The sequence below is a fragment of the Strigops habroptila genome, chromosome 2 (assembly GCF_004027225.2).
Source record: "Strigops habroptila isolate Jane chromosome 2, bStrHab1.2.pri, whole genome shotgun sequence".
NCBI classification, from domain to species: domain Eukaryota; kingdom Metazoa; phylum Chordata; class Aves; order Psittaciformes; family Psittacidae; genus Strigops; species Strigops habroptila.
In genome coordinates this window covers 30602140-30613722 of record NC_044278.2, presented here as the reverse complement: position 1 = coordinate 30613722, position 11583 = coordinate 30602140, and positions in this window count along the sequence as shown.

Here is an 11583-nt window from a genome sequence, read left to right as displayed (position 1 = left end):
CTTGCAAGGAAGAAGTTTGGGCTCAATGTACAGTAATTTGACTGTTGTATGGAATATGTCATCACCAGCCTTTTAAGTGATCTTTGATGCTTTTCTGCTTGTTTGTGCTACAAATTGAATAACGATGAAGCTGGGGCATATATAATTTTAGTATACCTTATGAGAGAAGTGAAAGACCTTTAAAATGTCTGTATTATGTTGGGACATGAAGATCTGGAGATGGTGAATGGGTGAAATGTAAAAGCTGAATTTTCATGTGTCACACCAGGGTTTACAATTTCAACTTGTTTGTGTAATTTTGTATGTTACAGGATGCTGTCTCCTTGTGTTAAATTTAATTAATATATCTACTTTTTAGTGTGTAAATTAAGATTGTAAAAAAAAAAATCCTCTAATATATTCATTTAGGATCTGAATTTGCTATACTAAGAGTTTATAACACTATCACATTTGACAGTTCATTGTACTAAGAGGAAGACCTGACACACAGGGTAAGTGGCTCTTACAGCCATCTGACCTTACCTACACTGCCAACAGTAGCATAGAAAAGGTCAAGAATCTTGGATTCTGCCTTTGCCTTGTCTCTGGAGAAACTATGGCAGTTAGAGATAAGATACCTGAAGCATAATAATTCTAAAACATAGCAGGGCTAAGTAGCTAATCTTTGAGCTGAATAAAAAATACTGGCACAGCAAGACAAGTACTGGCAAACTCTCTGAGCATACACAATTTATGCAAACGAAAGGTTAACTGGAGCAGCTTATACCAATTCTCTGAATGAAACAAACTGTACTGAAAAAGCAGGTTTTGCTAGTAGAATAACAGTGTTGGAATAAATATGTTTACATTTACTGTAGATGATTATGAAAATTAGTAACTTAAGTCTTCCTTAACATCAATTTAAAAGAAATATCAAGGTAGTAGGATACATATTTACACCTCACCAGATGGGAATCAGCAGTAGGTCAGTTATATTAAAATCATAGATTCAAGCGCAATAAGCTATAGAAATAAGGTTTGAATATTTTGGTGAAGACAAAAAGGTAGCACATAATATGTGGTTTAATGTGTCGTTCATAGTTTTTAATAATGACTTTTTTCTGACTGACAGTAAGGCACTTCTGTGATCATAGGGAGGAACCTGATACCAGAATAAACATTCCCTACAGAGCTAATAAGCAATAGTCTTTGCATTTAAAATAGTTTCTTCCTTAGATTCAAACATCGTGTTTCAAAGCTTTTGGGTTATTTTGCATCTGTGCATTATATTATTTTGCCCCATAATCAATTCTATTTTCATTTTATCAGGACTGCAATGTAAAAAATAGTAACTAAGTTCAGTGCTCTTAATGTTCTTAATCCATGTTACTTAAACCAACTGGATTCAAGCCTTATAATCTTTTATTCAGCTTCAGGGTTTTATTTAGAAGTCTCTGAAAACACAAAAGGATTTCCTCTTAGTTTCCAGTTGCATTGACTCATTCTTCTTGGTAAGATAGTTATAAATAGTTTGAGCTTTGATGTATTTCTCTGTTTGGTCAGATGTTTGTCCATATGTTTCTGACAGTACTTTTTTTTTATCTCTTGATTTTTTTCATTTTTATTTTGTGTTTGTCAAGGCTGACCCACTGCTCATTCTTAGGCTGAACTGATTTCTTCTTCATCTTCCTCAGAGTCGGCATCATCATTGTAGAAGTGAATTGTAGCTTGTACTGGAAAACTTGCCAGAACCTTCTCTCCGATGTTATTAAGAAACTTTTGGGATTTGGACTTGGGCAAATAAAGTCTAGTAAGAAAACATATTTTAAGAGAAAAAGTAAAACTATGTGATGCTTTTGCCGCTAAGCTAAACTAGCCTGAGTATTAAAGTCTATTTATCTTCCCTTGGAGAAAGAAAAATCCTAGGGTTCTTTGTCTCTTAAAATAAGTTACTAACTAAAAAATACAGTTGATTTTAAGTTATCTCAGTTGCTTTGGGCATATTGCGTATTGGATTTATCTAAGGTTGCACCCTGGTAAAGTGTTGCCAGGGCAGTGATGCGTGCTTGAGATTGTTTGGTTTGGGTTTTAGCACAGTTCACAATGGAAGTGTCCCATGCAGTGCGGGAAGTTTGAGGAATGTTTTAGCATTCTGGAATAAGGCACCAGGTTAAGATTAGGGTGAGCTGCCCGTTGCACAGCAGTTGATCTTGGTGAATTTTGTGTCTCCAGATGGAGGAGGAGGTATACACTGAGAGATTCTTTCAAAATCCATGTTGTTTTGTACTGAAATCATAAACATCTTAATTTATATTTCAGGTTTTCACCAGCTTTCTCACTAAAGCAAAACTTACGTGGTCTGTACACATATGTGTTTTTGTGTGGATAGGTATGTACATCTCTTCTTAGTTCCACTTTGGCCCTATTTCAGTTAAATTTGACAGCGATAAAGGTTTTAAGCTTCTACGACTTGTATAAAAACAAGTGCGTGTAAAGAAGAGGGATATTCTATTCTAGTTTTCCTCCTCTAAACAAAAGTCCAAATCAGGAGTTTCTACATAATTAAGCCTTAAAGAATCCAAATGTTAGTGGAAACCCTTATAAATCCCCCAAGCATAGGAAAAGTTTTACCTGCAATTCAAGTTTTATTCAAGAGCAAATATAAGCAACCTCAAGACACACATCTGTAACAAGTCACATTCCATTAGCAGCTGCTCACATTAGTTATTTGGGCTTTGTGGGCTTCTTATCATATTAATAAAAGTAAATATAAATTACATGAGGCAGAAGAACATTGTTTCTTTCCAGATTAATTTTTTCTTATTTTTATTATTACCATGTTGTTTCAGGTTCTGTTCAGCCTGGGCATCATTCCTCATGGAGTGATAAAAAATCCAAGGAGTTGGGTGAGTAGATAAACTCCATTATGAAAAAGAGATACTCCAGGGACAAACTAATACTTCTCCTGAGAAGAAATACGTCTCGTCTTGGAAGGTGTCACTTTTCCTCTATCTGGTGATAGGATTTAACTCACCTCACTGGATGTTGAAATCCCAGGGCTCCTTTTGATCTAAAATTTACTAGTTGACCATCCAGTTCTGACTGTAAAGAGACATATTTATTACTTAGAACAGGCTAAAAATGAAGATTTCACTTTTTATTTCTACAGGTAACCATAAAATTCTACAGCAGTGTTGTTTGGTTTTTTTTGCTGTGCTGCATGTTGTTTTACTCTGGCTAAGTGCACTTCAGAGAATAGATGTGTCCACAGTCTGCCGATAGTTGCACATTTATCAAAGGATTTGAGCTTGTACATTTTATAAGCCATGAAGCTGTACATTTTGCTGAAGTTCTGATGGAATACTGTAGCGACTGGTGAGCTAATAACATCACCAAATGCAATTTCAGTGGTTGGAAAATGAAAAAATTATTTTCAGTCAGTTTAAAGGAATGGGAAGTTAGGGTTTGTCCTGGTTTCAGCTGGGATAGAGTTAATTTTCTTCCTAGTAGCTGGTGCAGTGCTGTGTTTTGGCTTTAGTAGGAGAATAATGCTGATAACACACCAATGTTTTAGTTGTTGCTAAAGTAGTGCTTACTGTAAGTAAAGGACTTTTTATTTCGTCATGTTCAGGAGGAGGAGCACAAGAAGCTGTTAGGGAGCATGGCCAGGACAGCTGATCTGAACTAACCAAAGGGATATTCCATACCATAGAACATCATGCTTGGTGTATAAACTGGGGGGAATTGGCCAGGAGGGGCCAGTTGTTGCTCAGGTTGGGCTGGGTATCAGTCAGCAGGTGGTGAGCAATTGTACTGTGCATCGCTTGTCTGTCTTGGGTTTTATTCCTCTCTTTCTCTTTCTCTTTCTCTTTTCATTGTCTCCCTTTTCATTACAATTATTATTATAATCATTGTTATTATATCTTATTTTATTTCAATTACTAAACTGTTCTTATCCCAACCCATGGGTTTTACCTTTTTTCTTATTCTCCTCCCCAGCCCACTGGAGAGGGTGTGGGAGAGCTGCAGTGAGCAAGCAGCTGCATGGTACTTAGCTGCCAGCTGGGGTTAAACCACAACAGGGTTTTATAAAATACCTCTTAAGTACACTGACCCATAGTTTGGACTTGGAATGTTCAAGCTTAATTGTAACCAACCATCACATGAGCACATTAAAGAGTCCAAACAGTTAAAATAAAGAGACAACTGGCATCTCATATTTTTATGCAACAAGCAATAAAAAGCAAGCATTTTGATACAATAGGGAAGGTAGAAACATGTATTTTAGGCATCAAAATTAAATTTAGCATTTAGCACAAAATAAATTCCTTCAAATTAAGGTCACAATAAAACCCAGTAATTTGCAAATGTTAATTTTACTAAATCCTATTAGGATTATAAACCTGGAGTGTAAACCTGAAAGCATATCCCAGAATCACAGGGCCCTACCACTTCCTTTTGTAGGCATGTATTTTCTTCCATATGTTAAAACAAGAAGACTTCTTTTTTCCTCCTATCAACTTGATGTTGCATTAAATACAAAGATTTAGCTTTGCTGTAGTAGAACTTCTATTGAACAGAATCTAGAAACCATCCACTCTACTACAAACAAAGATGACTTTTGCCAATGTCAGAGTAATTCATCTATCTTTCAGTGGAAGCAGGCTTCAGCATGGATATTTTAGTGGGCCCCAAAAAGCCCCAGGCTATGGACTGAGCAAGAGATCTTACAGAATTATCTCTACCTTTTATGTTGGCCTATTGCTCTCATACCCACTTGTTTGTCTTGTAGGGAAAATGATTTGTCTTCAGGCTATTAGAGTTTTGCTGAAGGGGTTTTTTGTGTTTAATCAGGAGATTTATTTACTTTGTTTCCACAGTACTAAGTAAAATGGACTCCTGATCTGGCTGCACACTGTAGATGTGATCATAATGTCTGTGTTAAATACCATTCTTCTTCTCTCATATTTACATTAAAATTAACCAGCCTTTTTTATTGACCTGTATTTTTTACTCTCTTCTCTTTGGAATATATATCATTTTTTAAATAATTCTATATCTAATAATAATATTGATTAAACACACATTATATGCTTTTTCTTCTCACGCTATAATAGAGCATTTCTGAAAAGCGGTTCTAATAAAAGACAGTTGCAACATCTAACCCAGTTTCTATACAGCAGAAAAGGTTCATTTGTGTTATGTTGTAGATATACAATAGTAAATTTAAATTACTTCGTGGTTTTTATTTGGTCATAAATAATGTAACTGAATTTAGGTAGTAGGAAAAGTGTTACTTTTATACAACGAAAAGTATATTATGTATAGATAACTATAGGGTATATTGTAACTCATGTTCTGGGCAATAGAGGTAAAATTATTAGTTTACTTGTTAGCAGTAGTTTCATTTTTTAGCACTTTTGAATCAGTTTCTCAGATTCTTAAATGTATATTCTTTTTTGAAAGAATTATTTGAAACATTATTTTTTGTAACTACACAGAGGATATTGAAACTTTTATTTGCTTCACTCCAATGTTTGGAGTGTCTACCGATCTGTAAAGCACTGGCATTTGTATGTATGCACTGCAGAAAATAACAGTAGCCAGCATGCAACTAACTAGCAAAACCATTGTGTTCAATCCATATTTGAAGGCTGCCTGCTAAAACCCTCAGTATCTGTGCTGAAGATACTCGCCTTCCACACCTGTGGGCTGTAGGTTTGCATTAGTGAGCACCTCGTCCCACCTAGGCACCACACAAAGTACCCAAGCATCTTTCCTCTTCTGTGACCCAGTTAAAAAACATAAGGGCTTCCTAAAGCCCTCCTTCAGTCCTCATTAGGTCCCAAGCTACAGAGGCATCTAGGATGCTGGAGCAGTGTGGATGTGCCATAAAGTGTAGTTGAGAAGGATCTGAGAAGCTTCTGGCAGGAAGGAGAAATGTTAAAAAATTGAAATCAACTGTTACATTTATGCTTGGCTTGAAACAATGCCACACTGTGAGCATGAATGGGGCAAACTTCACATGTGGTTTGTTTTTCTCACTCAAGTGGGTGGAATCCTGAGTGTGAATTAAAACTTTTGGGCTGAATAACTTTTTATTCAACTTGGTTGAATAAAATTTTCTCCAAAACCATAACCTCAGTAATAAATCACTTCTTGGATTCAGAAACCTTAGTTTCTTGAAATCTTCACTGTAAGCATGTGCTCTCATGAGAGTAAGACTCCTCTCATCCGTAGCAATTTACAGGTGTCTCTGGCAAAACTTGGAACACTGCTGGGAAGGGCATTCTTCTTAGGCTTTCCTAAGGCGCCTGCAGGGAGGAGTAGGGCACTTCTTCAGATCTGTACAGATACAATCTCCATCATCAGCAGATAAAAAGTGCAAGGTAAAGAGGTGTTGCAGGTGTTAAAATATAATAGTAGAAATTGGGAATTTTTAAAGACTTGCGCTAAGGAGAGTTGTCTTAACATGCTGAGCCTTTGGTTGGAGAAAGTTGGAGATGTAACTGTGGATCAGATGCTGCAAAAACTCTCGCAGGTGCTTAGAACTAAGTAGGGGAGTAGCACCATTTCAATAGGTTTTTAAAGTTTGGGACCTATGTTGAATGTGCTTCAATCTCTGTTTTTGTTCTTTGAGCCCAACAAATCTTCCTGCATGAGCAAATAAATGTAACAATCACAGTGCCTTTCAAAGGCTCTTGGCAATTAAGAGCTACTTTAAAATCCAATTTTGTGTTCATTTCCTAGCTGGTTTAGCTGTAGCAATATCCCTCCAAGAAAAACCAATCAATAAAATTGTGCACCTGAAAGTACGTTTTTAAAAAATCTATCTTAAAGTCATTTTCGTTCCAACTCCCCCTATACACAAAACATCACTACAGCATAGGCCTGGAAATTTCAAACTGAGGATATTTTTATTTTTCTAATTAAGTAAATTAAAACTGTTGTTAAAATAAGAGTTGAGTAAGCAGTGCTTTCTGTGGCTCTTTAAGAACTGATAATGATTCTGTATCTGATACAAAACCAGAGATACTCTTAACCATTATCATGTTCAGAACACTTTAATTTGAACCATATTTTCTAACACTGAAAAAAGGTTCAGATCACTTCTTGTGTTCAAATAGTTTCAACTTCTGCACCTGTTTTCTATAAGAGTTATTTTTTCCAGAACTTTGTCTCACCATTTGTTGATTCTCTGTCATCTCACCGTCTCTTGCTGTGAGTGTCCAGGGCCTCCATAAAGCAGGGCTGCTGAAAGATTAAGATAGAATAGTGCTCCCACAGTTAATTCTTTGTGGAAATATCCATACAGTACAGCTCCTTTTGTTAGATTCTGCTGGCATCTTTTGAAATAATGTAATTTTTTTTCTTTTCAACACATTTTGATTTGGTAAATCTGGTTTCTATGGCAATATTAGTCTGTCTTCTGTCTACAGTGATTAAACAAATGAGACAATTGCTTGCACATTTTTAACTAAACTAAGGTGTTATTTCACAACTCAAAGCAACTGCATTGAACTCCAAATGAGATGTAATTAATACTGAAATCTTTTTATTTATGCAGCACTGCTACAAAATAAAAAGTAGCCCTCCCTCTCTGACAGACTGTCTAAATACATATTCCATGTTGTCATTGAGCGGCTGGTTATTTATTGAGTAAGCAACTCCAGCATTCAGCTGACATGGGCAATCTGATCTAATTAGCTTAAAAGAGCATATGCAGTGGTGGATGCTACATACGCCTCTTGTTTGGCAGTGGGCACTTAATTTTAAGGATGCTCTTTTTAACACTACTTTCCACTTCCACTGCTGTGTAACAGATCCATACAGTTGGGGAAAGATATGAAGGGTAAATAAACATAATAGTAATAAACATAATAATAAACATAAACATAATAAACATAATAATAATTTGTTATCACAACCTTAATTTTCATTTCCTTCGATTTATAAGTTCTGAAATATTTTACTGAAAAGGATAAAATATCAACAAAACAAAATACCTGTTCCAAGTGAAACATTTTCAGAAATGTTTTGCCCTTTACTTCTGAAATTGGAAATTATTTTCTGCTCTCTTTTCAAAGCTGAAATTGTCACATTGAAATTTACAGTCACAGTTTTGAAAGGATGCTGCTGAAAAAAGGTCTCCTTGTGCTTGCCTTACCTCTCTGCGTGCTCCCTTGGCCGGGGTGGTGGGTGCTGCTCCTGCTGCCGCCGGGTGCCCCGGGAGCGATGACAGACGCGTTGCGCTGTGGCCTGGAGCGGGAGGCTTGCAGCTGCACCCTCCATAGCATTTGATGGTCTGAAGCCTGTAGCAGGCTGGGCGCTTGCCTAGGCCTTTCAGCCCCTCCTTTATCTTAACTCCCAAAGAACACTTACCTAAAACAAACACGGCCTCAGGTAAAAGGGGAGAAACTGTCCTTAATGAGATTTCTTTTGACTCACTCAAAGAGTTCAAAGATAGGGCTCTCAGGTTGGCAGGCTGTCCTGGGGACAGCACTTCTAGGGAAAACAGAGGCTTTTTGTTAAGTTTGGTTAGCAAATCACATGGAAAAGAATCCATGCCTTTACCTCTCTGTCGCTGTTTTACAAAATCTGTATTTGCTCTATATGAAATATACAATGTAAATACGCTTTTTGCATGTCTTGAGAAAACTCATCCACACCCTATCCTAAATAAGTGTAACAGAGACTCAAAGACAATTTAAAATGTACAATCATTTTTTAAACGACTGAAGTCTTTTCCACGTCCTAACTTTAAAAAAGATATCAAAAATTAGTGAAGGTGAGAGGATTTAAAGGTATGCCGAGTAACTTCTCAAGACTACAGGGATGTTCTTTTAATTTGATTGCTATCTGATGGATGGAGAAGAAAGCTTCTATCAAGAGAGATTACTTTGTCTATCAAAGAATCAGGGTTATGAATGCCATCAATTTGAGGAATCTTTTAAAGTATGCAATATATGTTTTAAGCATACAAAGATTGAATAGAAACAGACTTCTTCCAAGTTTTCTTCCCACTGTTTTCATTCATAACATGCATTACTTGTAACCTGTTACATTGTGCAAGAACAAATATTACCTGGTGGGTGACATTATCTGATTTTCATTGTGATGGTTCATTGCTACAGTTCACTCTGTTTCCTTTATTTCCCAACTACTGCAGGTATGTGAGAGGATTATAAGAACCTAAAGCTGAATTCTCTTCCCACTGGTGCTGTTTAGGCATTGACATCAAAGAGAACAGATTCAGATTCCAAATATACTTCCAAGTTTCTACTATGAACTTTCTTCGCAGAAAGCAAAAAATAATGTTGTTTACTGAACATGGAACATTAATTGATTTTTTAGTATGAATTAGGTCCCTTCTAGCTGACTTAGCTGAAGAAACCATCAAGTCAGTCAGTTTGAGAGGACACTGAAGATTCTCAGTGGGAGTCAGATCCCTCTGAGGTAAGCCCTGTGGCTCCTTCTCAAGTTGTGATCCAGCTGGAGGTGGCAAGAAGGGGCTAGACTCACAGATGAAGACCACTGGATACGTTCTCTTGGAGACATTATTTTCTCCTGAAATTGTTCTGTATTAGAATATGGTGAATTACATTCAACTAACAAAATTATATTAAATAGCAGCATGGGTCCTGAGAAAAAAATTGCAGACTACTTAAATAACCTAAACTGTAATTAAATACCTCGCTGAAATTCAGTCTGAAATACACATATATAATTTCATCAGCTAAGTTTTATTTAGACCCAATTTACCTTAATAGCTGAAAGGGAAGTGTGCGTTACACAACTGATGTCTATAGTCCTGATCTTGCAATCAGAGCCATAGGTGAAGATAATTGATTTATACCTCTGGATAGAATCTCCCAACATGGATATTAGGGCAGGACTAAAGCCTAAACTACTAAGATAGGGCTCTCCAGAAGATGCAAATTTATCCTCTATTAAATCTGTTGATAAAGCCCTGCAAGACCAAATTTATTACAAAATTATTGAAAATACCATTTTGTTAATGAAGCTATAATGTAATGTAATAGAATTACATGTGACACTTTTGAAAAAATGTAAGCCAAACCTGGGACAATATTATGTTATTGTACTAATTAATCAAAGCACACAACTTTAACTGGCATTTTCATGGAAATCATTAGCCAAAATCAGGTTTCAGATCAGTGCAAATGGTTTATTCCAGTAAAACATGAGCAGCTGTAATAATGTATTGTCTATAGTTTCTAAAAAAGAAAATAAAAAAGGGGGTAGCAGTTAAGCCAGTCATAGCTGTCTAATTTTAAGAACTATACTACTATAGTTCTTAAAATTTTGGCAATACTCAATTTTAATACAATGTGCTGTATTTGGTGAAGAACACTTCACAATCAGAAAACACTGATTCTGTTACAGTCGCTCATCCATTTTTTCCCAGAAGCCAGGAGTATTTTTCAGACTTCTGATACAACCTGAGAATAGATTTGACAAAGTTGATTCTTACAGAGACATGAGCCTTAAGATAATTATTTTGGGTTAATTGGAAGAGGTTTATTATCTTTGTGGGAAACCTGTTTTACTCATTTTTCTTGTGAAAGCACTTGTGCATTTGCAAGAATAATGAGTATTCAATATAAATTGGTATAGTCAAGGGAATAGGATAGCTGTACAGCATTTATAGTTTTGAATAATACCTGGTATTAAACAATGTGACAGAGGCATTTTTAGCCACTAATAGCATGCAAAGGTACTCAAAGAGAAATTGTTGGAAAAACTTTTAGGGAACAGAAGGAGGAGGAAATTGAGCCATTCAGGAAGCACAGCAAGGCCAGTCTCATCATACTCCTTTAATGTAAAAAAGAGACACTCATCTACGCTGGGGTTACATGGCAGAGCTGGCTCACTGTTCCGAGTGGCCCCCTTTGGGAGCCTTCCCATGTGGACTGTTTGAAGAGTTAAGGGAGATTTCCCCTACCTTAGACTGGAGCTAGCCTTTCACTCCCACTGGGTGGGGGGAATTCTCTAAGTTTGTGGGCAGAATTGCAAAATGTGGCCTATTCGCTTTCTTCAGGGTTTTTCAAATTGTCTTTAAAATTTTGTGTGTGTGTGTGTAGCATTTTGCAACATCTCTCTGTAGTATTTTCTCTATGACAAAGCCCCAAGTGTTCTGGGAAGTCTGAAGGCTAACATTACTCACTGATTCTTTCCAAGGCTTCCTTCCACCCTCCTACAGAGAAGAACTGATTGACATAGTTATTTTAGAATACCTATTTTAGTAAATTTCCTGGTGCATACAAGGCTTTTCCTTCATAATAATAATAATGTTTCCCTATCTAAAATTCTTAACCTTTTAATCACAGCTTGTCATGATTAAGTCTCAGCTACACTATAATAGAAACTAGAATACCTACAGCAATTTTATGGCTTCAAAATATTCTAATTGAGAACATGCCAACATACATAGAACTTGTCTTAAAATGGTGACTGTTCTTCCTGTATATTGTTCTGCTTTAGATTCCCTTGCATCATGAAGTTTTGATTCAGTTTTCTCATTTACGCGTAAACTTTTCCAGGTGAGGGAACCATAAAATCAAAAAGGATCATAATATGGTT